Genomic DNA, 6,270 nt, shown 5'->3' on the forward strand with positions numbered 1-6,270 from the left:
ATAATGCTGAGATGCTGAGAATGCTGAGAATTAATTTGCGCTATAAAGCTCAAATTAATTCTCAATTAATTACTTTAATTAATTAATTAATTAACTGATTGACTGATTGATTAATTAATTGATTAAGATTGATTAATTAATTAATTGACCACATGCTCTATACTGTGACATGTCGACAACACAGAAAAACATGTTTTGCCTAAATTTCATGCATATCGACCGCAGAATGCCGAAATTAGGGCATGGCGATAAAATTTGTCGTCGAAACCTTAGTCGCCATATTGCGACATGTCGACAACACTAAAAAACATGTTTTGTCCAAATTTCATGCAAATCGCCCAAAAAATCCAGAAATTAGGCCATGGCGACGTTTTTGACATGATGTCGACACAGTGGCCACACCCCTTAATAGGGTGTCACCCCACCCCGTGATGAACATGTGTTAAAGATTTCAGGTCGCTGCGACAAACCGTTCTCGAGTTTTAGTGCTCACGGACAGACAGACAGACAGACAGTAGACAGACAGACAGACGGACGGACAGACTAACTAACCGATCGCATAAAGTAGCTTGCGCTACTTAATAAATAAAGAGGCACACATGGTACGCAAGTTTATCGTTGGATATGGATTTGGTACACACAAAAATACGCATTGTGATGAAATATGAAATACATATCTAACAAAACGAATTGAATGATCTATTTATAGGTTGGAGACCAATGTTTCTAACTTAACAAGAACGAGGGAAAAGACGCCATAATTTTGACATGAAATCTTGATAAATTGGAAGTAAAAATTATAGTTATTAGCTCACCCTGCGCAGCAGAGGAGCTATTGAATTCCTCTTGTCCGTCCGTCCGTCGTCCGCGTCTGTCTGTTAACGACTCTTTTGCATCAATTCGTGCTAATTAGAGCCAGTTATTGGCATTCCTGACCGACTTATTAGCACCACTGATATCGAATAATCGGAGACTCAAAATGGTGCGAAACAATTGAGAACATAGATGCTTCTTGTTTATTTTTTTGATTATCTTAAATATTTTGCAGGGAGGGGATTCCATGCCTTATTCTGATGATGAGGAGGATCCAGAGCTTATCCCTGATGTAAAAAACCTGGTTTTACATCCTAACTTCGAAAAATTATTTATTAACTTATCTTCATTATTGCATAGAGTTGTCAAAAAACATGGGAAATTATTTTCCCCAAAATGCATGAGAATTACATGCAATAAGTTTCAATTTTCCGTTAAATAACAAGCTTATGACTAGCTTCGGAAGTAAAATTGTCAATTCTCAAAATTTAACACTGCAGCAGATTGGGACCTCATATGACAATCAATGCACATAAACTCAAAAGTATTCTCCTGTCTCTGGAACATCAGAGAGTGGTCCAAGACCCCACAGCGTATACATATTATGAATCCCCTCACCGAGACCTTTCGAACGATACCGCATATGTGAGACTTGTCGGCAATTAGCCTTTAATGTGCTACCGCCGCTGGCCTGGCTATCTCTTTTATGTGAGTAGACTGGTCACCCCACATAGACATATGTGAGACTTTATCTTCTGATTTGTCCCGCTGACCTCTAAAACAAGGTCACTCAGGTCGATTTCGACTTTGGGGTAATTTAACTATGTTCGCCTCCTAAGGGTCAATAACATACCAAAATTTGAAAGCAAATAAAACAAGCGGTCATTAGGAAAGTTAGCATTAAGGGCACTTTGTAGCAATTTCGACCGTCGTCGATGTTCCTACAAAGTACCTTTAATACTTGAGCTAGAGGCTTCACTCCAACGGCGTTCAAACCAGAATATAGGGTTTCTGTAGAGATATGCAGCTGGAACAATACCATTTCATAAATTTTGGAAATATTTCTAAAAAACGAAAAACATTGCCAAAAATTTCAGGTAGTTGGCATTATCAATTTCAGCCTAAACGGTCAATTTCTCTGGAACGCTCTGACCGACCCTAAATTAGGATTACATGCCATGTGTGGAGAAAATCGGCAGGATAATAGCGTCACAATCAGCGTTCCGTGCGTTTGGGGCAAAACGAAAAATTTGGGGCACTTTGAGAAAAAACGCGCGTACACGTGTAAGAGCGTTTTTGGTTTTGTGACAAACACCGTTAGGACCATGTACCTCTTTCTCCGAAGCTAGTCTTATACAATTTTGGAAAAACGTCTTGTTAATGAAAAATTATACATTTTTGCCTCGAACATATTTTTTATGAATTTTTAAGAAAAAAATTAGTTCCCATGTTTTTTGACAATTCCGTATATCCTTGGGTGAGTAATACAGTCAAGTCCAAAACACGTCAAAAAGAAATCAGACCTAGTCCCGTACAAAATAGGTGACTTACTACTGGTAAGTTGCTATTGGCTTGATTTCGGCGTTTTGGACTTGGCTGCATTACTCACTAAGCCGACGATACATATCATCAACACTTTCGATTTTTTGGCTTTTTCACCAGTAATTTACATATCGTCCTACTAATTCTAAAATGATCTATATGCACTGGTTTCTTAATTCTAAAATCAGCTATGTGCAGTCGTTCGTTAATTCTGAAATCAGCTAAGTGTACTGTTCACACCATTGGTTCTTCCCTTGCACTTATGTAGCACCTTTTAGAATTAAGCACTGACTGCACATAGCTGGCTTTAGAATTAAGAAACCCGTGCACATAGATAATTTTAGAATTAGTGCGATTATGATACACTTATATTTTGCTTTGCCAGGTGATTCCACTAGTTTGCAAATTCCTATCAATTCCTGACATCAAAAAGTGTCGTTTCGTGTCCAAATCGTGGCACGTAGGTGCCACACACGCCCTCAAGCTCAGGACGCAGATAGGGATTGAATTCCATCCAGAAAACTCGACCGATCATGACGTTGTCGCAGAAAAACTAAATTTTGCCCGGTCAACATTGACATAAAATTTTCCTACAAATACAGCCAACGTGAATACGTTGAGCCGTCCTTTGACCCCAAAACGTTTGATCCTGTTCGCAAGATGAAATCAATTTCGATCCAATTCCTCACCCCACATCACGTTCAGTGGCAGAAGGACTCGTTCTCAGACTCATTCGCATGTCGCCCACGAGTCTGCAAAGGTTACAGTTTAAATGGGAAAATTACCATGTTTTTCCATCCCTTTGCGGGAAGAGCTTCTCGAAATTGAAAAGACTGGAAATCAGTTATCCAGCCCAACTTAGAAATGAATCGCTCGAGAGGATTGGCCACGCAGTGACGGAAGCGTTCACAGCGATAGAACAGATACAAATTGAGACTCGTCACCTACTTGAACTGGGAAAGGCTGGTTTCCTGAAAAACTTTCCGGGGTAAGTGTCAATTTTGGAAGGGAATATTGACAAAAATTCAGGATTGGAGAGGGATTCATTAAACATGCACAATTTTACAAGCTCGTAAATGTCGTTGGGTGTTATATGTATTGGGGGTATTCATTATATGAGTAGCGTATCGCAAAATAATAAATTTCACAACATTTGCAACAAGTTTTCTGTGCGGAAAATTAGTTGCGAACTTTTGGCTCTGCCCACATGCCCACACTGCATGAATACCCTCATCGATGTTTGCCTTGAATTATCTCGTTTTTTTGGTAACTCATAAGAAAAAAGTGGGCTTAATAATGGAATTAACATATCTTTTACTTTTCGTCGATGCCAGACCCAATTGATTTTTTTAAATAGACTTAGAGGAGACTAAATATTTTTTATTAATTTTCAGATCACTGAACACCTTGGAATTGTTTGGAGGCTTAGACAACAACAATATGGAATGCTTACTGGAAATTCCCGGTCCTTTGAAGAAACTTGCGTTTATGCGATTAAACTCGACCATAATGATGATCTTATTTCCGAAATTCCTACAATTATGTACACCTTGTTAAAAAAACATTCTCTCAGTCTGGAAAACCTTTGTATCGATATATTACCTCACACCCAGTTGGGCTAGATTTTCCCGGCATTTCCTGCTTTGAAAATTTTAAGGATTTGTAACAGTGAATTCTATCGCAGTCTAAAATTTGAGAGTAGTTTCGAGTCAGGAAATTTTGGACGGATTGATTACTCAAATTGTTTCCCGGTCCTGGAAACTTTACATGTTTCTTCGAGATGTAGGGCCGTTCCTTGTTTTCATCTTTTTCTTCCATCCCAACTTACAATTAATCCGGGTCGAGTTGTTGAGTCTGTGAAATGGGTTGGTTTCAAACGTCCAGGAAATTCACGACAGAACGAGGGAAGTCCGTTTTACAATGGATTATTGGATATTTTTCCCAATGCGAGGGATTCAATTCTCGACCACTTTAGGGATCCCGATTTGCCTTAAAGTTTCAAATATTACAAATGTTTACAATTGTTGTTAATATTTGCTAATGAACCGTTGTAACGTTAGAAGTAGGTCACCCTGTAATAATTATTTTTACATAATTTTGCACCCCTTGTACACGGTTAAAATAGACGGTTAAAATAGATACACAATTTTGACATTATTTAGTTTTAATGGCGCAAAATAACCGATTAAAATATTTATATAATTATGATCTAATCTTCATCAATGGTGGAAACTAAATGAGTAAAATGAATCCATATTTTACTTACTATGCATGAAATACATATGTAATATCCATGTTTTACATGAGCATGTGCATATGCATGAAAGTAACTTTGTTCACGCAACAAGAAACACTTTTAATCTGTAAACAGTGCAAACCTTAAGTACTTAAACGAATTTTCAAGACTTTATTTTCAGTGTAGGCTGCATATTTTAATATCGTCATTGCTTCCTGACGAGCAGTTTCACAAGCCAATATCTACGGTAGAACTTGTATCAGTGATCAATTTTGTCTACAAAACTAACGCCCAAATTATTTTCCTTGATGAATTTCTTCATTCGAGTAGCCGCGGGAAGTTTGAACTTTAATAATAAACAAGTAGTAAATACGTTAGATTATAATATCATCAAAACACTTTAATTCCTAAAAATATGAAATTCCATACCTCGTATCCCACAAAGGATAAATTTGGCTGCCAAGTTCGAAACACATTTTCGAACTTGGTGCGTTGTGAGTCATATTGGTAATTGTGAGTTTGGGGGGCTCCATTAATGATGCTGACACTTGAGATCTAAATACAATAAGGAAACACAATGAAATTCAGAATAAGTACTAAATAAACCGTTGCAAACGAAATGTAGCAGGGGAGTGAAAACACACGGTCATACATACACACGCTGCGTTCGGAAAATTTCTTTCCGTCACTCTCCCTTCGGTAACAATTCGGCTAAAACTTTTGCACCTGTTATATTTTTGAACTATTTTTTTTGTCAAAATGAAGTCAAATGTCAAGCCTTCTCGTGAACGAAAAGAACCCGAATGCAACAGTTATCCAGTGAAAGATATGTATGCTGTAATAGAAATCTGCGTCAAAATGATGCCAATTTTTGAAATCCCCGCCCAAAACTACGTCTAAAACTGTCAAAATAAAAAATTTCGACATCTTCGAACATTGGAGTCATCACCATGGCGCCGTGACCTTATGACCTACAAAGCCCATCTTTGAACTCATCCGTACATCAAAAATTCGAAACACATTAGCGAAAACCGCATCGGTTCTAAAGTTATCCTGGACACGGACAGACAAGACATTCCCATAAAGGGATTTCGCCTCGTTTCACCCTTTAGTAAAGGAAAGGGTTATTCATAAAATAAGTAGCACTAATTTTAATTTTTGAAACCTGCACCTTCACAATTTGTTTATGAGATAAGGATTTTAACATGGTGGATAAAAATACAAAATTTAAAAGTTCCACCATTCTTACCCTCCACTGGATTTAGGTCATCCATAACATCCATCGCCCCCATTAAATTAGAAAATGATGACCAGATTCCCATATAAATTGTCAATCGCGATATGTTTATCGGGGATTGGTACAAATTTCTGAAAAATCCTTTCCAGCCATCAAGATCTGTGGATTCATCCAATACTCCAGAAACTTGAATGGTCAAGTGTTTCAAGGCAAATTTGGAAAAACCGATCTTGCGAGATATCCGACGAGTTGTCCGATCTCTAAATCTTCTATTACCATAGTCCTTGACGGCATAACCATAAAGAGATAGTTTGGGAGGGATCTCTCTACAAATGGGGTACGAATGGTGGTGGTCAGTTTGACACGTTTTAAATTGGGTAGTTCTTCCGAGGTCAGGTTTGCGAAATCCAGGTCAAGAACATTAACAGCTGGCAAGGATAAG

At 37.9% G+C, this 6,270-nt stretch overlaps 1 long non-coding RNA gene across 1 annotated transcript; it reads right to left on the reverse strand.

The window, feature by feature from the left end:
• Nucleotides 1-4,783: 4,783 nt before the first annotated feature.
• Nucleotides 4,784-6,270, reverse strand: LOC118439256. Its single transcript, XR_004837315.1, has 3 exons — nt 5,841-6,270; nt 5,021-5,146; nt 4,784-4,937 (listed from the first exon to the last, which is right to left on the reverse strand). It is a non-coding gene; the product is annotated as an uncharacterized LOC118439256 (long non-coding RNA).

Source organism: Folsomia candida, unplaced genomic scaffold, assembly GCF_002217175.1.
Source record: "Folsomia candida strain VU population unplaced genomic scaffold, ASM221717v1 Fcan01_Sc032, whole genome shotgun sequence".
Lineage (NCBI taxonomy): Eukaryota > Metazoa > Arthropoda > Collembola > Entomobryomorpha > Isotomidae > Folsomia > Folsomia candida.